The following is a 22,783-nucleotide window of genomic DNA, read 5'->3' on the forward strand; positions in this document are numbered from 1 at the left end:
ATTCCAGTTTGGGTGTACCATAAACAGTGCTGCTATGAACAGAAATACCAAGTTAGGTGTGTTTCTAGGAGGGGCACTGCTTGGTAATCAAGTGGTTCCTAACAGATTTCCAAGGTAGCTGGGTGCCTTGCATCCCCATAGGCAAATGTAGGAGAGTTCCAGTTGCTCTGCTTCCATGTCAACACTTGGCATTGTCATTTTTTCCCCATTTTAGCTGTTCTGCAGGCTCCATTGGCTACTTTGTTTCTAAACTCCTTCCAAACTATTGACGTGCATCTTTACCATCTCTATTTTCAGATGAAGACACCAAAGCTTTCAGAGTGAAGTAATTTGTCCAAAGCCTCTTAAACTCTGGCACAGGCTTAGAGCTCTGATGCAAACACGGCTCTCACCTTGCCCATCCTTTTCTCTTTTTGTTTATTTGTCCAGCTGCCTTTCCAACTTCGTCTTGATGGCTTTCCAACAGTCCCCTCCTGGGAGTGATGAAAATTCCACACTGGGGAGTACCTGATGTTTGCCCCTCACCCCCGCGCCTGGTGCCCCGCAAAAGGTCAGTCCTGCAGCGGGAGGCCATGCCCGCAGGAGGCTTGAGTCCTGTGTCCTGCCCAGTACTCCAGGGCTGGAGGAAGGTAGTAGAGGGTAGACTATGAGGAAGGGGTGGGATGGACGTCCCAGTAGGGGACTGGCCAGCGTCCTGAGCAAGGAAGAAAGTTTGCCAGGGTGGGGTTGGGGATGGGGGCAAGTTACAAGGAGAATGTTTGCTGCCCAGGAAGAGGTGCAACCCCTACAGCTGGGGGCCCGACCCGTCTCAGTACTGGTAGAGGGCGGTGTTTGCTCGTGGCTGGGGGACGGGGAGATGGTGACTCCGCTCCCTGACCCCTTGGCTATGGCAGGAAAGTGGGGGAAGGAGAGGGGAGTGGGAAAGTGGCGGGGGCGCGCGCAGGGGTCCCAGTCCCGCGGCCACCGAGGGGGAGGGAGTACGCTCATGTTGCCGAGGGGATCAGGGATCCAGCAGCCTGGACACAGGGACAGGGGGCGCAGCTGGGGGCGCACGCGGAGGAGGCCCACGGGGCGGGGCTCCAGGTCGTGGGCGGGGCCCCGAGGAGGGCGGGGCCGCGTGCGCCGGAGGCGGCCAATGGGGGCGCGCGGCGCAGGCCCCGCCCCCGCGGCCGCTGCATAGTCATGAGGCGCAGGCCGGCGCTGCGTCAGCGGAAGCGGCGCGGAGCGGCTGTTTCCGACCCGATAAAGCGGCGTTGTCCCCGCGCGCCGGCCGCAGCCTCGCAGCGCTCGCTCTGCGCCAGCGTCGCTGACTGACGGATCCCCCGGCTAGCCGCCGAGGGCGCAGCCGCCTCCCGGACGCCCCGCCGCCGCCTCAGTGCGCCCGGGGCCCGCGCCGAACGCCCGCCGCCTGCCCGGCCGGCCCGCCGCCCCGCCGCCCCGCGGCCCCGGCCGGAGAAGACAGGTGAGCGGCCGCGCCCGCCCGCCCGGCCCCGCCGCACCTGGCACCTGCCGCCGGCACCTGCCGCACTCCCCATCCTCTTCTGCGCGTCCTGGCCGCGAACTCGTGGCCGCCCCCAGCCCCAGCCCTGCGACTCCCTCTCCTGGGGGGCATCCGCACCCCTCTGGCCTGGCGCTGGCCCCCCGGCGCCCCGCCCCCACGCCTGGTCCCTTTCCTTCCCGACTGCACCTGCCCTTCCTCGACCGCATCCCAGCAGCCTCCTCGAGCATCCCAGGCCCCCACCCGCAGTGTACACCCTCTTTTGGATCGACCCGCCGCTTCCATCCATCAGCATCTCCGTCACCCCAGTGCTCCGGTTCTTTACCCAGAGAGGAGCCTGACGCCTGTCCTTCTTGTGAGACTCCCCACCTGCTGCGCCCCCCAACTTCTGAGAGTTCAGCTTCTGTGCCCACCACAGAAATGTCCCCCACCCCTTCCCTAACCCTCCCTTCTTCCCAGCACCCACGCCCCTCGGCCCCCTGTAGCGCTGCTAGTGTCCCGCCTGGGCTCCGAGCCTGCCCCTTGGGCTGCGGCTCTGCCCTGTGTGTTATCGGTACTGTCCCTTCTAGATGCCCTTATTTCCTGAGGCCGACCTTGTCCCTGGAAGAAGGGCCAGAGCGTCCATGCTCCAGGTTCAGAGCCTCTGTTGTGGAGACCCCTGCTCGTATCTCTGGACTTAAGAACACCCACTTTTTTCACTGGCACCCCCTATTCTTTCGGGCCCTTGAGTTTAACCCATTGCTCCCCCAAATAGCTACTTCAGGGGCTCCCCAGGAGCACAGTCCTGCGAGGGCTTTTCCTGGGAAGGTATGTTCATATGAGGAGTACAGCTTGCTGGTTAATTATCTCTAGTGATTTTAGAAGGTGGGGCCAGCAAGGAGTGGGAAGGGGCACTTGGTCTTCTAAGGAGCCTTGGGCCCCTGATGAAGTGTGGCTTCAGATCCACAGACTGAGCCCTTGGGACTGGCCCTCTGCCCAATCTGGCACCTCATCCAGTTCCAGCAGAAGGAGGCTTGTACCTCCTTATTATTGGGTGCTGTTTTCTAGACCAGCACCTGGGGACCCCGGAGGGTGTATAAGCTGAGTGACTGTCGTAGGTCCAGAGGCTATGACTAATGGGGCAAAACATTGCTGGACCTTCCCAGTACTGTGTCCTGTGCTTTTGTTCCCTGCAGTGGCAGACAGGTAGGATGAGGTAGAAATCTTTCTTGGCTATTTTGTTCTCATAGTAGGAAAGAGTAAGAAAATGAGAAACTGGAAGATTGTTTTACTTATTAAGAAGTGTGAGAATGGTTGGCCATCAGCACCAGGAACACCCACCTGCCTTGAACAAATGTGAATGATTTCCTCACTTTTCTGGTGGATCTGAATTAACATACTAAAAGAGCCAATGGAGTCTGAGTGCTCTGGAGACTTTACAAAGGCTGTGTGAGAATGGGGAAGGGCAGCAATTGTGGCCTGAAGCCCCCTGGCTCCAGGTGGGGATTCAGGCATGATAAGAAATCAGATGCTGTGGGGAGAGGCTGGGGAAGTGGGTCGTTCTGAAATCAAGGATTTCAGTCCCATTCAGTCTAATTGTTTTTGTGAATGCCTATGAAAAGGAAAGTAGATCATTTGACATCTTTGAAGTGCATATTAGGTGTGCAGAGGTGGGTCTGTCTGGAACCCGTGTCCTGGGGCCCTGGGAGTGGGGACGCTGCCATGGGGGTTGTTCACTTCCCTCACAGAGATGCTGTGTACTGCAGCTTTGGCCCTTTTTGCCTCCTGAAAGCAGGTCAGATTGGACTGCGTGATCTCCAGGGTGGCTTGTAGCTTGTAACACCCTCCCAACTTTGCTGATTGGGGAAGAGGGAGTGGGGGAGGGGCCTGTAAACCTGAGTCTGCCCCCTTCAGGGAGCAGGAGATCCCTGCCTCCATCCGCCCTGCCTCCATCCGCCCTGCAGATCTGCAGGGGAGGAGAGGGCTGCGGCAGTGGCAGCTCCCCCGTGCCCGCTGGAGGAGAGAAGCTTGGGAAGGCGTTCAAGCTGATGCTTAGGTTGTCTGGTGTTGAATTGATTTCATCTCTGCTGTCTGAACACAGATGAGGACAGACGAGGGGCAGCGTTGGGCTTGGGGCTGCTGCTGCTATCATTTTCCAATTGTGGCATTTCCCTCTGCCCGTGCCCTCTCTTGCTCATGTTGAGGGCCCCGGATTCCAGCTTTGGGTAGCTAGCAAGAGTGGTTTGTGACAGCCCCACGGCCTGGCATGGAGTGAGGGCTACTGGTGAACACTGTAGGTGGCAGACAACCCCAAATTGCCAGTGCCCTTCTTGGGAACACCCCTGGCAGAGCTGTGTCTGTAATTTGTGGAGCTGGAATGTGCTGGAAGCCCGTGTTCCTGTTAAGGATGGGCAAGGATGCGGCTCCACACTTGCCTACTGTGGTTTTCCATGTTCTTATCACATCATAGTTCTGTTTAAGGTATACGTAGTGAAACACATTAGAAGGGTGCTTTGACTTTAGGCCAGGGGATAGGGAACATTTTAAATGTGCTGAATGACAGTACAGCAGAGGAACAAGCACCACAGATGAAGAGCAGCCATATGGGGGGGGTGAGAGGACCCCAGGAGCACGAGTCTGCAGAGGGCCAGAGTTCCGCACCTCCCCCACTGGCTCCTAAACAAGGTCCCCTTGTTTAGATTAGCGTAAGTGCCCCACCAAAATCAATGAACAAGGATCTTTTTAAATGTGGAACTTTCAAAATGTGCTTCAAGTGGCCTTTTTTTTTTTTTTTGGTATCAAATTCCGAGCCTCTTTGAAATGAGGCACATTTTTCAGAGAACTGTGAGACCTGAATGCCCGGGGAAGGGACTGGGCTCTGCCCAGAGCCAAGAGAGAAACTTGACCAGGCTGTGCCATAGCACTTCCAGCCCCTGCCCACTTGGGTGGAGGTGGGGTGAGAAACCTTCAGGGGAGGCCTGATAGTGTTGGTGAGGTGGCTCTCTTAGCAGGGGACTTACAAAGAGAGGCGTTCTAGGAAGATTAAAGTGTGTTTGGGCTTGGGGGTTGCAGCAAAGCCCTCTTGCTGTGAGACTTTTGGTGCCCTCCTCCTAATAGATTTTTCCATCTAAAATGTGCATTCCCAGGAGTCCCGTGGAAGCCCTGGATGCCAATGCCCACAGGCCTTCAGTCGGGTGGGTCACCTGTTGAGCTCCTATCTCCAGTTAGGCACATTACTGTTTTCTTGAGGGAGGTGGAGTTCCCTTTGGCTCTAGGCCCTTGGGTGAGAAAGCAGGATTTTTCTTTTTCAAAAAAACCACATTCTCTTGCATGTCATCCTCAAGGCCACCTTCCTGTGCAGTGAGGGCTCCGAAACTCAGGTTCACTCCCAGAGCCTTTGGGGCTCCAAGGAAGGTGTGCTTTGTGCTGGGCATTTTGCCCCCAGTGCAGGAATGAGAGGGTGCCATCTGTTCCCAAGCGGGACCCAGGGATCCTCACTACCCCAAGGGGTTTGTGAAACTATCTCAAGTCACAAAGGGCGGCCACCGTGCCCTCCCACTTCTGCTTGGCGGGAAGCCCAGGTCGGGGAGGCATTGTTCAGACCGAGGTCTTGGTGTTTTCATCCCCTAAACCTGTTGAAGGATTTTGCTGGCAGCAAGAGGAAGCCACATTCCTGAACCAAGCCCAGGGTGCTTAATTTACCATGCTGGAGTCGCCCCTCCCACCCCCAGTCTGCTGCTGGCCGCGTGTGGATTGCTGTAGTTTATGGTCTCTCCTGGGCTTCTGCCTGTCCTCGGACTACTTGCATTGGTTGGCAGAAGGAAAGGGAGCTCTTGAGTGAGACTGACTAGCAGACCCTCAGAGTCTGCACCCTTTGGCGCAGGTGCAGCGGTCCCTGCACTCACACCTTACTCGCAGCTTTAAGCAGTCACTCAGGTGTAATAAGTCCTCTTCACCTGTCCATCACCCATGATAGAGTTATCACTCTGGGGAAATGTGTTAATCTTAAGGAGTGTGAGTTTGGAGTGGGAAGGGAGTATTTTTGCATTGATTTTTGTTTGGTTGTGTTGTTTTGGTGCTGGGGGTTGAAGTCTGCCTCCCAAGCCGGTGAGCATGGCTTTTTTTTTTTTTTTTTGAGAGAGGAGGGGTTTGAAGGCTCTGCAGTGGAGGTGAAGCCACTTTTTAGAAGTGTGCTGGGCACAGGGGAAGGGCTAGCCAGCCAGGAGCTGGTAGAAGGCCACTTTCTCATCAGTGGTCGTGGATTAAGTTAGGACTGTGTTAGTGTCAGGTCACGTTGAAGCAGGGCTTTCTTGTTTTATTTATTTATTTATTTATTTTTTTTTAGAGTGAGAGAGGAGAGAGAGAGAGAGAATTTTTAATATTTATTTTTTAGTTCTCGGCGGACAAAACATCTTTGTTGGTATGTGGTGCTGAGGATCGAACTCCGGCCACACGCATGCCAGGCGAGTGCGCTACTGTTTGAGCCACATCCCCAGCCCAAAGCAGGGCTTTCTGCTCACTGAGTTAAAATAACTTTGAAGAACTATGGACATATGTCAATATTTTTCTCATAATTTTAAATAGCTGTAAAAGGTGTTGTTTCTAGAATCTGGAAGGCTTTTAAAATGAGTAGGTCAGTGTGCTGCTGGTTTTAGAAATAAAGTAGGTGCCCTGATGATTCCGCACCCACCACTGGCTGCCTCTAAAACAGCGTGAAAATTGCATCTTTCTTTTTTGTTCCTAAACTTGTATGTTTGCTCTATGTTCCTTTTGGAATCTTATCTAATGCAATGTGCCTTTAAACTTGAAAGTCTTTTCACTGGGCATTCTTCTTTCTTTTTCTGTGACAAAAGTACATGTAAATCACAATTTAAAACGTCCCTTTAATCCTCAGGCCATTAACCCAATCCAGAACAATGTGTTTGTCTTTGTGATCCCCCACCCCATTATGGGGATTGAACCCAGGAGTGCTCTACCACTGAGCTACATCCCCAGCCTTTTTAATTTTATTTAAAGACAGAGTCTCGTTAAATTGCTGCAGCTTGTGATCCTCTTACCTCAGCCCCCTAGTCACTGGGATTATAGCCATGTGCCACTGTACCCATTGTAGTTATCGATACAGAATTGATCACAGAAGCGAAAATGTCATAGATCTTCATAAGTAGTTATTGAATGCAAAAAATAAAAAGAAGGGGTTCTCAAAGAGCTAGATGGGGGTCCTTTTAAGGTGCCTGAACTAGGGGAATTTCTGACTGCCCTGGTGCCAGGTACAGCTCTGCTGCTGCGTCTCGGTGAAGAACGCCTCCCCTTGCCCAGGTGGGGAAAGGGGAGAATGGAGGTGGTTGCGTGGTGGTAGGGCCCGCAGGAGGGTACTTCGGCTTCCACCAGGGCTGTTTCTCAGTTTTAGGAAGCGGTTTGTGGGGACTCAGGATCTTATGGAGTTCCCGGTGGTCTGTGTTGACACACCCTCAAGTGCAGCCTGCGGGCGTGCTGGGTATGGCTGTGCTTGGTGCAGGGTGAAGCCCTGTACCGTGTCAGCTTATGACACAGAGCTGCTCCGTCTTGAACCTTAGTATTTAGCTGCATGCTGTCTAAATGCAGCGTGCTAAAGGGTGAAATGATGAATTTCCTGAACATGCATGGCTTGGTTAATGGAGTTGCATTTTTATTTGGTTGAGTTAAAATGTAAGCCTTTGGAATTGTGCCTTGAGTTAAATTTTAATTTGCCAGAAAGATGTGTTAGAAGCAGAAAAGACTGAGGTGGCTGGGTCTGAGCTCCTCAGGCTTTGCCTGACAGGAATCCAGTGCCCTATCTGCTCTTGGTCCCTCAGGGTCAATGTGTCTTCTCTGCCTAGGGCCATCTGAGTGTTCCTGGGGTCAGGGCCTTTTGGTGGGCTGGGGGTGCTGATGAAGAGGAGATTGGCTGAGGGTTGGAAGGTGGCCCCCTTCCAAAGCCTGGGACGGGGTTGGTGTGGGGAGCCCCGAGGGCTTGCTCAGATCTGGAAATGCTGCCAGAGCAAAGCCATTTATTATTTTTAGCCTAAAAGCCAACTGATATTTGGTATGAGAATAAGTTTAGTAATTAAATGACAACAACAAATTACCTTCACATGTAGAAACAGAACACCATGGACTCAGCCCTGGGGCTTGACACTGTGCATAGTTCATGACCCAGGGCGGGCCTGTGACTGCAGGCAGGGTGCAGGCTGCTCTGGGGTTTGGCCACTCATCTTCTGTTCCCCCTCAGGGGCCCACTGAGGAACGCTTCAGTGTTTGGGGAGGTCACCACACCCTGGGACTGTGGGCCAGCGCCTGGTCCTGGGGGCCAGTGAAGAGAGCAGTTGGCTCCAGACCTTGTTCTGGGAACCCTGTGGTGTATCCAAGCAGCAAAGAAGAGGCTGGGTGAGATAGACCCCACCACCCCAAGAACAAGTGAGCAGGCCTGGAAGTTGGCCCCTCCTCGACCTCCTCTCTCACGCTGCCAGTGTTCACATCTTCCTGGTGGCTGTGTGGAGAGCACAGGGAGAGTATGCTGCCCGGTTCCCTGTCCCTCGGGGGACAGGTGTCCCCTGCATAAGCTGAAGGGTAGCTTAGCACTGTGTATAGCATTTTTAGCCCAGCATTGAGTTATCCAGATGTCTGAAATGTTTTTAATTCCTAAAAAGATGGGGAAGGCCTGTGCCTCTCCTTCAATGGGAACAGTACAGTGCCTAGCGTGATCATGAAGGAGTGTAGGGCCATCACAGCTGGCAGGACCACCGTGGCTTTGAGACCTTGACCCAGAAGCCAACTGGCGCCTACAGCTCCACCTTCTGCATGGTCACTGGGGAGCACAGGGTGTTTGTTCCTAACATTTAGTAGACCCTTAAGGAATAGCAGTGTCAGCCACTGACTCAGCCCTGGGCCACACTGAGCACTGGGCCCCCTCTCCCTGACGGAGCCCATGGGGGTAGGGTGAGTGACCTGCCAAAGCTGCGTGGTAGAGGGTGAGCAGAGCCTGCCCAGGTGTTGCCTGGCTCCCGGCTCTCACGCTGCCCCTGCTTAAGAATGCTGCTTGTTTTCAGCACAGAGCAACAGGGACGTGCCATTCATCTTCATATGCCACCTCACTGTTGGTGCCAGGAGGGTGCTGGCCCTGGAAGCTGTGGCACCAGGTCTACTTCCCCAGCTAGGAGCGTGGCAGGAAAAGGACCCCAGCACCTGACTCATCCCTTGTGTTGGCGCCGTTGGTCTTGAAGTACCACTTGGTTGAATTCCTAGCCTTGTCTGTTGTGCTGGCCAGTCAGCTTGCTTGGCTTTCTTGGGTGCCTAGTTCAGCCTGTGACTGTCACTTGCTAGGTGAGGCTATAGCTTTGGAAGTGCTGGGCCGTTGGTGGTCCATTCTTTTCCAAAGATGCTCACCAGGTGAGCTACTCCAAATGAAGCTTCTGGGTGTAGATGCTAAGGAGACTGCTGATCACAGTCAGTTCTAAAGAACTAAAGTTTGTCATGGACATTTGCAGATGTAGCTGAAAGCACTGAGCATGGTGTGATAATGGCGTCCACACGCCATGGCCTAGCATCAGTGGCTCTGTTGATGTATTGCTTGTCTTGAACTTTAAGAGACAGTAACTATGGGAAGATGTGAATATGGAGGCCTGTGGGAACAGGCTGGCCATGTACCCAGAGTCAGGCCAGTCAGTCAGGGAGCTGCCTGGGGAGCTTGGCCCCCTGCCCAGCATGGGAGCCTCATGGGCAGAGTGCTCTCTGCATGTGGACAGTGGGTGGCTAGGTGTGTGGAGCATGTGTGTAGCCTTTGCACACATGTTTCCTCTTTAATGCTGACTGTGTGGAAAGCATCGGTACCTTTTCACACAAGGGGTGCAGTGGTGTGTGTTCCAGGGCTGGGTGCCTCCTGGGGCGGAGCTTGGCACGGGTGCACCTGGTCCATCTCCAGCACACAGAAACAATAAGAAAGTAAGTAAACAAAATGGGAAACGTCTGGAGTGTGTGAGTTGCCGTGGCAGCCCATCGGTAAGCAGCAGGGTGAGAAGAAGGCCTCTGCTCCTGAGGTCCCTGGTCGATCGGTGTCCTTGTCAGGGCTGGTGGCTGGCTGGAGGCTGCCGCAGGGGGTGCCTGCAGATAAGGCTCCTGTGGGCCGCGCTGGCTGTGGCTGTCCAGCTGAGATAGGTCTTGCTTCAGTTCTGTGGCCCGTGGGAGACTGGAAGCCAAGTAAATGTAGGCCAAGCTTTCTGCCTGGTCACCATGTGGTTTGGAAGGTAGCTTTACAGCGTTTAATGTGGATTTCCTCATGGTCTCCCCAGCACTCCGTCTGCCTGGGCCTTGTCTCCCCCCCCCCCCAGTTCTCCTGTGGTTTGGGGGGTCTTTGGGCTTGGACTGGGATCCCAGGCCTGCCTTCCCCCACAGAGCATCTGCCTGCACTGCATAGGTGGGACGTTCCTGCATCTAGCCATGTCCCTGAACTCCCGTGTGTGCGTGCATTTGACCTTAATGACTCAGGGGAGGGGCCAGCTGTGATGATGATACTCCTAAAACGCCAAGTTCATTACACAGTGAAGGACCCATCACCCAGCTGTGTCCTCTGTGAGCTGGGTCTGCTCCTGGAGCAGTGTGCTGGCCCTGGAGCAGTATGGGCCTGGGCGTGGAGAAGCAGGGATGTACCTCCTGCAGTGCTGGAGGTCCTTGGGACATAGTCAGGCTCCTCCCATGGTGGAGGGGCTGTAGCTGCTCCACCTTTTCATGAGGGCATGACCTCTTTCTCAGAGGCCCTGCCCACATGGGCTGGCCACCTAAGGTTACCACCTCCTAACAAACACCACAGCCTGGGAGGCAGCATGTGAATTTGAGGAGACACATGCTCAGACCACGGCTCAGCTGCTGCTAGTGCTGGTAGCCTTCCCCACCACTAGAACCCGTTGCGCTGTGCAGAGGTGGCGCACCTTGAAGTCATCGCTGGTCTCCTGCCCCACGGGAGTCGCTGTGCATCTCCTTAGGCACTCAGAGGTGTGACCGAGCAGGCTGTCTGCAGGGCCAGGTGGTTCAGAACTGACTTCTGGATCTGCTCCCGCATGTGGAAGCAGTGATATCTGCATTTTGTAGAAGTGTAAGCTGAGGCTCAGAGCCCTTGAGTAACTTGCTGGGACTCCATTCCCTGGCTGGCTGTCCCTGCTGTAAGACACACTCGGGATAGTGGGTGCAGCAGATGCCATCTGGGAAGATGGAACTGGAGTGGCCTTGGCGTGTCTCCATTGGTTTCATGTGTGTATATTTATTTAATTATAAATGGACACAGTACCTTTTTTTTCAAAAGAATCTTCTTTTTTTAAGATGTTTTTTGGACATAGTACCTTTATTTTTTATGTATCTATTTATTTTTATGTGGAGCTGAGGATTAAACCCAGTGCCTCACACGTGCTAGGCGAGCGCTCTACCACTGAGTTACAATCCCAGTCCGTCTGTTGGTGGTTTTTCTTGAATATTTATTTTTTAGTTGTTTAGTTGGACACAATACCTTTATTTTATTTATTTATTTTTATGTGATGCTGAGGATCGAACCCAGGGCCTCGCACGTGCTAGGCTAGTGCTCTACCACGGAGCCACAACCCCAGCCCCACCGTCTGTTGGTTTTTCTAAGTGGCCAGGGAAGAAGCAAGCCTGACTGGCAGGTGTCCTCAGGGCCAGGCCTGGATGGTGGCCTGGTCAGGGGCTGGCCCCCTGGGTTGTCATGCCAAGAGGGGCAGGGATCCTGTCTCTGGACCAAGGAGATGCAGACGAGATGGGGTAGATCCCACAAGTGCTGCTGTCTCCGAGAGACTTTCGCCTCCCTGCTGGGCTGTGCTCAAGCGGCACCCTGCAGCCATCCAGGGGGCTGCTTTAATGTTGTGAACTTCTGGGTCTGAGGGCTTTTGTCTTTGACAGATAGTTTTTCTTTCATTCCATCCTGTGAAATGTCTAGTGCTAGGAAAAGCCCCAGAAAACTGTTGCCTGTCCCAGGCCATCTGCCCTGTGCTTCCACCTGGGAGGTGCAGTGGCCAGGACTCCCTTGCCCCTACTGCTGCCAGTACTGTCTCTCAGGAGAAGAGACTGGGAGTAGGGCTGCTTGGCTGAGCCCACGTGATCCCAGCTTTCTGGACCTCCTGGGTGCTGTAGACCAGGTGCTTTGTGTTGGGCATCCTGCCCAGGGGAGCCAGGGAGGATCTGCAGTGCCCGATGCCGCCAGGCACCTAGAGTTTGTGATAGTATTTAAACATAAAGGCAGTCTTCCAACGAGCAGTTATGCTCATTTTTTAGATGAAAGCTCTCCTTTTTATCTTCCTGGCAAACCGTGGCCCTGGGAATATTGGCCTCACACCGTGGGCCAGGACCACCAGTGTTTACGGGGCTCTAGGACTGCAGCAACTGACATGTGTCCCTCCTTCCAGGGGTCTGGGACTCTGGCTGTGCTACTCAGCTCTGTAAGTCCCAGGGCCCCAGCTGTAAAACAGGCATGATAAAGCCAGGACAACGTGCTGGGTGAAGTGAAGTGGGCTGAAGTGGACTTGCCCCTGCCACCCCCTTGCCTGGAAGGGTTGCTGGCCTCCAAGCCTTGGGCCCTGCTGCAGCCAGAGACTGCACCTCGCAGCTCTTCTTCCCCATGTTAGGGTGCGCTTTCCCACCCTCCATGGATCATCAAGCCCCTTCTTTACCAATAGATAGATTGGTAGGTTCTGGCTGCTGCTTGATGCTCCTGTGGAACACCATGTATCTGGTGTCCCCATTGAGCTTCAGGGCCGCCTGGAGACCTTTGTGTGTGCCTCTGGGCAGCTGTTTGTTGCTGTATCACTCAGGTTCTGGTGCCAGAAAGCAGATGCCACCTGCAAGAAGAGGAGGGGAGGGGAGTTAATGGAAGGCCCACAGGAAGGGGTGGGGATGATGGCCACAGCAGTGAGCTTCAACCCTTGGTCCATGGGCATGGGGAGGGAGCAGGTACCAAAGCCACCTAAGGAAGAGAGGCTGTAGGAAATGGTGGGTCTTCCCTGGAGGAGGCTAGTGGAGATGGGACCTCCAGGGACCTGAGGCTCCCTGCCCTGCAGCTTTCTGCCCCAGGTCCCTTTCTGGAGGGAGCTGCTGGCTATGTGTTTATGGTATGGTGGGGTCCTGCAGGGTGGGGGCAGAAAGGGACTGCCTTGGCAGCGTAGCTGAGAAATCCCAGTTCAGAGCAGGGTGAGAAGTTTTAGGGGAGGTTTTAGGGTTCCTTGTGCCTCCTGGGCATGCACCACCTAATTGAAGCTGTGGGGCTGTGAGAGCATTCGGTGGGGAGAGCTTTTGTTTAAGTCAGGTTTCTGTGCACTGAGAGCTTGAGTGGCCTGCCTGGCCCTGTGCACCTGGTGGGCAGGTATGGCAGGCTCTGAGCACCAAGCAGGGAAGGGAGCGAGTTCTTCCCTGGAATCTGGGCAGGAGCATGCAGGCTGGGTGCTCGCCTCATCTGGGGGGACGCCAGCATTTGCTAACGGGGGTCTATGTGGAGTTTCCTCTCAAAGCATGGGAGCTGATGCCATGTGTGGGTTGTCTGGAGCACGCCACCCACCCCCAAGCAGGGTAGGTTCACCCAGGGAACACTCCACACCCCTGCCTGCCTCCCTGATTGGCTTTATCTGACAGGGTGGCAGTTGTTTTATTTGTAGTTGTTCATATTTTGGGCCATGTCTCTGGGATCAGTTCTAGAAAATGTAGTTTGACTGTTGCTGTCTGATGTCATCCAGTGTATGTGTGGTAGCTGCAGAAGGTTCTGGCTCCTGTGATCTGGGCTGGTCCTTACAGTTTTCCCTAACTTAGAGTACCTTTCTATTTTCCTCTCCTGCTCCCCTTTGTGACAGGGTTTCACAGTCAACAGTCAAGGCTGGCCTCAAATTCCTCGGCTCAAGCAATCCTCCTGCCTCAGTCTCCAAAGTGTGTGGCTACAGGCATGTGCTAGTTTTCTATTTTTCTTTGTTTCTTCTGCCTTTTTTTTTTTGTTTTTTTTTTTTTTTTGGTATGAACTAAAATTGCTCAACCAAGTCCTAAAGGAAACAAAAGGGAGGACCTACTTTTAAAAAAAATTACAAAAAGATTATGTAATAACCACATCACAAAGAAAACTCCTTTAGCCAGTTGAGAGACCAAGTGGCTATCCCCCTCTCCCTGTCTCTAGACTGGGACAGTTTTAATGTTTCCTGGGCCATAAATGCTTTTGAATCTGGTGAAAGATGTGTGCCTCTCTGACAACACAAATTGACATAATTTTTTGTGTAACTTAGGTGACATTTGCAGGTCCCCTAATACCCAGCCAGGGAGAATTCTGCTTGCTCCCATGCACAGGGTGGGCCACTGCTCATCTCTGCATCCAGGAGGGTGATGACCAGTGGTCCTGGGAACTGCGTTGTGCTGTGTTGCACTGTTGCTGAGGCAGATGCTGCTGGGCAGGCCCTCTGCTCCCGGCCCTGTAGAGATCAGCCCTGAGGCAGGCTGCCCTGGCTGGTGCCGCATGTAGACCAAGGTTAACAGTGACTGTGGCCACAGGACTCAGCCCCTGCCGGGCACTCACGCATCTGCTGGTTGTGTGGTCAGATGCCGTCCCTAGTCACTGCCGGAGTGCTGTGGCAATGTAGCATTGGGGGAAACGTCAGGGATTTAACATCAGCAGTGAGCACAGCAGAGAGACAGGGTTGTCCAGAAGAGCTAAGCAGGGTGACGTCGGACATTTGGTGGAGATGGGAGTTGGCAGCCAGGGACTGGCAGGTGGGATGCCAGGTCCGGAACTGCAGCCTGGGGGGCCCGGTGGGACCTTCCTGCCAGCATGGAAGAGCCCTGGGAGAGGGCTCTTCTATTTTCTATCTGCAGTTCAACCTTTGCATCTGCATGTGTGCTTAATCCCACTCCCAGATGTGCACCGTAGTGCACCGTGTGCCAGGACCTAAAAAACTGCAGTTGTCCCATTTTATCCTTGGGGAATTGCTTCCAGGACCCTGGCCCATGCCAAAGTCCAGGATGGCCAGTCCCTGGTGAACAGCGCTGGTGTTTGCATGCAGCCTCTGTACCTGAAGTCATCTGTAGATTGCTTATAACCCTGATACAACGTGAATGCTTTGAAAAGAGTTGTTATACTATATTGTTTAGGGTATAACAAGAAGAAAAAACTTCATACATGTTCACTATAGATGTAGGGTGTTTTCTGAATATTTTCTTTTTAAAAAAATTATTTTTTAGTTTTAGGTGGACACAGTATCTTTATTTTACATCTATGTGGTGCTGAGGATCGAACCCAGTGCCTCGTGCATGCTAGGCAAGCACTCTGCCACTGAGCCACAACCCCAGCCCTTTCTGAATATTTTCCATCTGCAGTTGTTTGGATCTGTGGATGTAGAAACATGCTGACTAGATATATTCTTATATATATTCTCTTACACATAGTGGGATGTTATGTTACCATAGAAGGTGTAGATCATGTATTAGTGCATGTATTTATTTAGAAGATGCAAATATTTATGTGATATACTGCAAGTTATAATATATGCGCGATGCACCCATATAATCGTACATGTTATGTCTGGCGTGGTGTTATCTGTGTTCTTCGAGGCTGGCTGGCTATCAGGGTTTTTGATCTACAGTGGTTCACTTTTGCTGTGTTTCATCAAGGACTGTGGTCTGGAGTCACCTGGGAGCCCTGTGTTTTGGGCCTGCAGGCATGCAGGAGTGGAGGGTCCTTGGCACAGCTTGACCATGACTCTTCCTGGGTTGGGCTGTAGGACCCAGAGCTGTAGCTCTTTCCAGCATTGACCATCAGTTTCCCATGAAACCCCCTTTGCAGGGGACACCCAGAGTCTCTTGCATGTGGCTGCTCTTATAAGCCCAGGAGATCCAGATTCACACTCATAAGTCACCTCTGCAAGCCTTTGGTCTCTGGTATGGACAGTTGTTGCCATCTGCAGCCCTGCAGGTCAGAGTCCTTGTCTGAATGGTAAGCCACCATCTGAATAGCATCCTTGTCCTCCTAGACCTCACTTCAGATGAATGTCTGCTGCTCATAGAGGGGCTGAAGTAGGGCTGTTTCATATGGAGGTTTCCATTAGCCCAGGGTTTCATCTCTTCCATGAAAAGAAAATACCCAGCAGTTTCAGCTATAGGCACAGCTCCCTCCAGCGGCTGCTCTGCTCTATCCTTCAGAAGTGTGAGCGCGGCCTGCCTCCTCCTTCCCTCGCCTCTGCCCACCCCTCCCTGAAGCTGCCTTAGAAGGCCATTCGCATCCCAAGGCTCCAGCATCCAGTGCCAGTGTGCTGCCCTCTGCTCACTGCTCTTGGGACCAGCCCCTTGCCTTCTGCCTTCCCTCTTGGGAGTGGTGGGCCCTTCCTAACCTGGTCCCCACCCGTGCCAAGGACCAGCACCTGGAGGTAGCCTATTAGCTCTCATTGTACCTAGCTGCCTGTCCTGCTTGTGTGGACAAAGATTCCTACAGAAAAGTGTGCCCATGTGGGGCTTCTAGCCTGCCCCCTCCTCTTCCTGCCTTTGGGTGGCACCTTGTGAATAGGTGGGTACCCCAGGGGCAGAACTGCTGTCCAGGCTGAGCACACTGAATGCGGAGGAAGGCCAAAGCCAGGCATCTCAGTCTTGGGTCCAAAACAGTGCTGCATGCTGTACGCAGGCCACAGGCCTGGCAAAGCAGACCAGGTAAAAGGCCCAGCCCAAACCCCTGTCCCCACCGGCAGCATGTGAATGAGCATGTGGGTGCAGTGTTGCGAGTCGCCTCCTTGCTGCCAGCTTGCTCGTCTAGTTCTGGGCGGGAGTTAAGAGTCCCGGGAGTTTCCGCACAGTGCAGGGAAAGCAGGTGCTGGGAACACTGATCCCAGTTTGTTTGTGACTGCTCAGGGTGACAGGTATCCTTTCTCCTGGGGCTTCTTCTTTCTTCTGGAGACTTCTTTCTTCAGAGCCTTCTCTCCAGAGTGATGGCTTTTCTGTGCAGAGATTTTTGCCCCAAGTCTCTCCTCTCGTGCCTCTCGTGCGGGGAGCCGGTGAGGGCCGCCTCCTGCCTCCCTTCCATCTGGCTGTGTGAGCGTGCCGTCTGCTTGGATTTCCTCCTCTCTCTGGGGCTGCTGCCCCTGTGTGCTCTTCCCACCACCTCTTCGAAACCTCAGCCTGCCCCTCCTCCTTCCCACGGGCTTTTCCAGACGAGCTTGAGAACCATTTGGCCCATTCCACACCTGATGAGGAGAGACCCACAGGTGCTGCTGCTAGAGAGCGAAATACCCAGGCCACCTGTGTGCCCTTGAGGACACTGGGGTGCTCAGTGGGTTCCTCGCCTAGGCTGTAAGTGGCTTTCTGTGAAGCATGTCCCTAGGTGTCAGTTTAGGGGTTCTCTGTAGGAATGCACAGGCCACCCGCTGCATTGTCTCTCCACAGGGAGGCTCAGGCCATCACTGGGACGGTGCAGATGGCTTGGACCAGAGGGAGACGGCCAGACTGCCTGGGTTCTAATCTCACATCTCTGGGCAAATGACATGGTCTTCCATGCCTCACTTTCTTTGTCTGTAAAATGGCGCTGATAATGGAATTACCTGCTCCAGATTGCTGTGAGTTAGTAGATATCCAGTTTTTAGTGTGGAAATGGGTTCATAGGAAGTGCTTTCCAAGTTTTAGTTACAAATGCTGAACACCCACACGGAGCAGTTGAAGAGGCAGACTCTATGCAGATACAACGCTCTGACTACCCAGGAAGGCATGAGGAGGCGTGGCAGAGTGGTGAGGGATTTGGGGGTAAGCTGAGCTCACTTCTGGATCCACTGTTGAACCAAGGCCTTGATGAACACAAAGGGCGCAGCTGAACATTCCGAACATCGGGACTCACATCCCATCAGGAAGAAGTAGCCAGTCAGGCCCAGGGTCACCTGGTGCAGAGGAGGCCACTGCTAGTGAAGGCGAGCAGGCTGGGAGGTACATTTCTGCCTGCTCAGGCTGGTGCAGGGTAGAGCAGGTGATCCTGGCAGGCCTCGGGAGTGCACCTGGTCCTCCTCTGTGCACGCTGGGTCCAGGCTCTGCAGAGCATTGCAGGAGACCAGCTGGAAGAGGGTTTGGAGGGTTGAAATGGCAAGGGCTCAGAGGGCCTGGGCGGCTCATGCCCTGGGAGCCACCCCACTCTGCCTTTCCAGGTCTGCTTGCAGGCAGCAGCAGGATCTGAAGAGGCCAGCAGCTCTGCCTGACCACTGGTCTGTGTGCCAGGGTCCTGGCTGAGTATCCTTTTTGGCCCAGCAAGGAGCTGCTGCAGTGGTGGCAGCCCTTGGAGAGGGGGATAGGCAAAAGACACATCTCACCTTTCATAGCCTCAGTTTTTTTCTTGCTAGACTTTCAAAATGCCCCAAATACTTAAGTAATTTTCACATCTGTAGTTTACTGTCCTTAATTGCGTGCTCAATGACTCTTTGGCCACAGGACCAACATCCCTGCTGGGAGTGTTCCCTGCAGGAGGTGGAGGGTTAACAGGGACCTGGGGAGGAGCAGGTCTGCTCTCTGCCCTGGGCAGGGATTTCCTCCTGGAAAGGGCCTTTTTCTCCCCAGGTTGAGCTCACCTGTCAGTCATCAGGGCAGCTGAGTCATAGTGCCATGAATTAGCGTCTGCCGGGAAGGTTTTCTTAGTTGTGGTTATGTTTTCTACCTGTTAAAATTAGTCTTTTGCAGAAAGAGTTGTGTTGAGTTTACAGCTGTCTTGTGGGCCTCCTGCCTGTCCTGCAGGCCTTCTCCTGCCCAGGTGTGTGGCACAGGCTTTCAGAGCAGCCACTCTGCTTGCACCTTGTTATTTAACTTAGACCTAAGAGGTAACATGACCCAGTCAAGGTCACAGTGGTAGCTGGCCTGAGATTTCTGCTCGCTGCTGTTTCTCAGTGTTCAGTGGCAGAGGCAGGCTGCAGGTGGAAAGCTGGGGCCCACTGGAGGACCTTCCAGCTGAGGTTGAACTGTTAATTTGTTTGGCTTCTCTCTCTCTCTTCTTTTTTCTTTCTCCCTGCACTTGGGAGGAACCCAGGGCTTGATACCTGTAGGCAAGTGCTCTGCCAGTGAGCTGCACCATCAGGGAGCTTTATTGCAAGTTAAGTGGGCTTGGGCTACCTGTTTTTCCCCAGTCTAGAACTTCCTGGGAAGGGGGTGAGGTCGAAGGCAGTGGTGTTGGGGGATGGACTGCAGGACGGGAGCTGCCGAGGGCAGGGCCCAGGAGCCAGTGAAGGTGCTTGCAGTGTGTGCTCTGTGGGAGGCGCTCACTTTTGAGGTAAACCCTTCTGTTTGTACTCACCCTGTTGTGGAAGGGATCCAGGTAGGGAGCCTCTTTGCAGCTGTGTTAAAGGTAAGGCATGTTTACAGGCTCCTGGGCTTGCCTTGCTGTCCTTGGTCAGTTCTTAATGGTTGCAGGTGAGGCTGACTCTCAGTCTTGGAGAATTCCCGTTGGAGTGTGCTGTGCCCCAAGGTGGCATGTGACATGGAGTGCAACCAGTCTCTGCTCTTTGTCCATCCCCACTTCAGCAGGAGCTGGGGCAGAAGGGGAGTTGTGAGCTCCATCCTGCTGATGTGGTGGGGGCTCCTGAGGGCTGTGGCACTTGGGCTCTTGGGAGTCCTTGCTGGAACCCACCTTTTACTCTCTAGGGATTCCGGAGTGGGAACGCCTCCCTGGTTTTCAAGCAGGCCCTTGGGCAAACCACAGGAAAGCCCATCCTCCTTTTTGCTTCCTGTTAAGCTGGCTCCCAGGCTCTCTGGAGCTTCCCACCACAGCAAGTCTTTCCATCTTGTCCACTGTCCTGGCCTCCTGAGCAGGGCTGATCTGACTGGGTGCCCACCCTGGGAAGTGACAGACGGGAGTGGCATGCAGAGCTCACGGTGTTCTCTGGACGCTCAGCTGAGCCAGGATCATGCATCTGCTATGGACACATGGGACACACTCTGGCCTAGGGGCAAGGGCCCAGCCCATCTGTGTGGGGTGAGAACTGGCAGTATTTGGAACATGTGTGCTGAGGAGGAGACGAAGCTCGCCGCCTGTATTCTAGCACCGCCATGGCGGAGAGCCTTGGCCCGAGGCGGCTGGGCTGCATGTGGTGATTACAGGCCTCTGAGTACTGGAGCCAGGCACAGCCTGCCAAGATGGGGTGTGACATTGTTGCTTCAGTGGATGTTCAGAGGTCAGGGTGATAACCCTGCAGTGGAGGCAGGAGCCCTCCTCTTACCCACAAAATAAGGCAGCCTGAGAAGGTGAGGCAAGGCCAGGAGGGGCCTGCCCTAAGATGCAGGCCCTGAGCTCCATCTGCAGCCCCAGGGGCTCTGCCCTTGCCAGCCGGTTGTTCTTACCGACTGCCTTCTTGCTGGTCGCTGGCGGTCTGGGATCCAGGGATGTGCAGGGCACCTCTGCAGCCACAATTGTTAGTTAGGTTTTGGTCACTGTGATGAAAACCTGAGAAGAACTAGTTATAGGAGAAAGGCCTTATTGTGGCTCACAGTGTCATAAAAGTCTCAGTCCATGGCGTTGGTACCGTAGGCTGGTGATGAGGTGCCCAGCATCATGGTGGAAGGGCGTGGTGTAGAACAGTCTGCTTATGGCAGCTGAGACTAGAGAGAAAGGGGCCACAGACCAGAAGGAACCTTCCAGGACACAGCCTCCCGTGATCTCTTCCTCCACCTAGGCCTTCCTTCTGAACACTTCTGGACTGGGGACAACGCCTTCAGCACTTGAGCCTTTGGGGTACAGTCCAAATCCAAAGCACGACCCCTTTGGACCTGGAGCCAACAGTTGCCCTCACCCACAGGCCTGGCGGAAGCAGGACCGTGTGGGGCCGGCAGGGCAGATGCCCTCCGCATGAGCTCTTCTCCCTAGGACTCCGACAGATGGGGCTTCCTGGGTGTGGGATTAGGTGTTTAATCCCCCAAGAGGGTTTCTCTTTCACCAAATAAACAGAGTAGAGTCACTGGGGCCGCTTGCCACACTAGAAATATCTTGGGCCTGGCGATCCTGTTTCTTGGGTTGCTGTTTGCTGTGGAAGGTTCCAACCCCTTTCCTTTCAGAGTAGGAAGAACAGCTTATTTTTCAGAGTGGCAAATAAGGAAAAGAATGAAAGTGTCTCCCAGTGTCTTGTTTCTAGCAGTCTCCCAGGAGGGACGTTTTTATAGACACCAGACGTCCTCGCCAGCCCAGCCAACTTTCCATCCTGAGATGGCCAGAGTGTGCCACCAGCCGCTCTCCTTTCTCTCCAGCTGAGCCAGCCAGAGGAGCTGTGGGCCTTCAGGCGGCTGGCCTGCCTCGGCTCCTGGCCGAGTACTCTCTGCGGCTCCTCCTCTCACACAGACCTCTGGTTCTGCTTACTGACCTGCAGATGCGGGATCTGGGTGTGCTCAGTCCACGGGTAGGCCCTCGCCATGGGGTTTTGGAGGGAGCTCAGTGCTTATTCTGCTCTTACTGTCTTGTAACTGCTGTTAAGATCCTCATTAAACACCATCTCTGGCTTTGTGGATCCAAGTGGCACGTGCTCAGGGGAAGTGCTTGGTATGTATGATTGGTTCTGGAACCCAGTGGCAGGTGTCCAGGGCCGGTGTCACAGCTCTTCTGTGCCTTCATGCTGCTCAGCAGTGACTGCAGGGCAGTCCCTGAAGCTCTGCCCTTGGGTGACAGAAAGCTGCCCTTCCACAGCCCCTTGGGCATCCTTGGTATTCATGGCTCCTGGGACTGTCTAGGGGCAAGGTAAGTGTTGTTGTGGATGCCTAGAACTTCTGGGGAAGTTGAGACACCCAAGGATGCAATGTCAGAAGTGCCCATGTCTTCCTTTCAGCTGTCTCCTCCTGCCTGTCAAGGGCCCTGGGGATACTGGGGAGGATACCAGAGACAGCACCAGTGCAGTAGGCTAGGACGCTGCTGCTAGACCTTGCAGGAAGTGCCCTCCCTGACCCGGCCAGCACAGGCTTCCCGATGTCCATGGGTGTTGGCCTGGGCTCCCACCACTGCACTGTACTCACAGGTCTGCCTGGTGGCTCAGGACTGGGGTATTGCGTGCTGTTGAGGTTGTGGGATAGGAGAAGCAGGACAGGACAGATTTTGCACATGGTAAGCTGTAGAGTAACAGAAGTCCCAGAGGCAGTTGGGGTGGCTTATGGGTGCCTTCTTAGACCTGCAGGCTTGGCCCCAAACAGTTTTTCTCCCTGGTGGTGGGCCACGGGCAGGACTCTGGCCTGAAGCTCTGCTTGTGGGTCTGTGAGGGGCACCTTGCGGGGCTCCTCTGCTGGCTGTCTCCCCTGGTGGACCATGCATGAGGCCTGTTCTCTGATTCAGGTCCCATTTGATGGGTCCCACCACTAGGTGCACAGATAAGCAAGAACTATGGAGCCCAGCCTGATGCTCAGAGAAACACAGCAGGCGCCCAGTGTTGCCCAGACCCATCTTGCTGCCTCCAGGGGACACTGGGGACATCCATTATGTGTGGCCTGGATGGGAACCATGAGGAATGGATGTTTGGGTGGGAGCAGGAGAAGAGTACGTAGCAAGGAGAAGATGGGTGGTGTTATGCTGAGTGTTTGCAGTGTTGTGCTGAGTGTGTCGGGTGAAGCAGTTCTGGAGTTCAGGCGTCCCTCTCCTCTCTCTCTGAGGATGAGGGCACCAGCCTTCTTGCCACTGTGCATGCAGTGCTCAGACTTGGTATTTTTGTAGCAACTTGGTATTTTTGTAGATAGTTTACGCAGAAAGCTTAGTGAGTGACAGATAAAATCAGACTGCCGCTTCTGAGAGGTTCTGGGAGGGCTGGTGCTTCCAGTTCCAGCCACAGGTCTGCTGGAGGTAGAACCACCCCAAAAGTCAGCTTGTCATCAGGATCCAGGGGTCCTCTACCTGCTGGCCCTGGGCCCCTCTACATGCTGGCCCTCGGCCCTTCCAAGCCAACAGGTCCCTGCCCTGCCTCAAGCCAGTTGGAGCAGGGCTGCGCAGGGCTGCAGGGAGGCTGACTCTTGGCTGTCCTCACCCTCCCCTGCGCTTCATTCCCGAGGACTGACCAGCAGCACTTGCTAACCTATAATTTCCAGTTACCACTCTAGGAATGCATCCCTTTTAGTATAACTTTGGGTAGAAATTCTTGTCAAACTAATGATATTATCACTATTAGTTTATTCTTTTGAGCTATTCAAAGAAAAATTCCAGTTTCAGCTAAGCTGTTCTCTGTAGTTGAGTGCTGTCTGGGCTCAGTGCTTGTGTTTGCACACTGTGACAGGAGGTGGGTGGTATCTGACTCACCTAACTGACCGTCTGCTGAATCTCCAGGTGTAGTGGCTACAGCTCTGCCCTGG

The 22,783-nt window shown here is 54.1% G+C and overlaps 1 protein-coding gene across 2 annotated transcripts in view; it reads left to right on the plus strand.

Annotated features, from left to right (window-relative positions):
• The first annotated feature begins 1,197 nt into the window (after positions 1-1,197).
• The window catches only part of Slc45a4 (solute carrier family 45 member 4), a 68,419-nt gene continuing 46,833 nt past the window's right edge, over positions 1,198-22,783 (plus strand). Inside the window, exon 1 of one of the 2 annotated variants that reach the window (XM_078016628.1) lies at positions 1,198-1,462. The gene's annotated coding sequence lies outside the window, so the exon portion shown is untranslated. The remainder of the gene's footprint in view (positions 1,463-22,783) is intronic. The other variant, XM_078016627.1, reaches the window with a different exon arrangement.

This window comes from Ictidomys tridecemlineatus, chromosome 7 (assembly GCF_052094955.1).
Source record: "Ictidomys tridecemlineatus isolate mIctTri1 chromosome 7, mIctTri1.hap1, whole genome shotgun sequence".
Classification (NCBI taxonomy): domain Eukaryota; kingdom Metazoa; phylum Chordata; class Mammalia; order Rodentia; family Sciuridae; genus Ictidomys; species Ictidomys tridecemlineatus.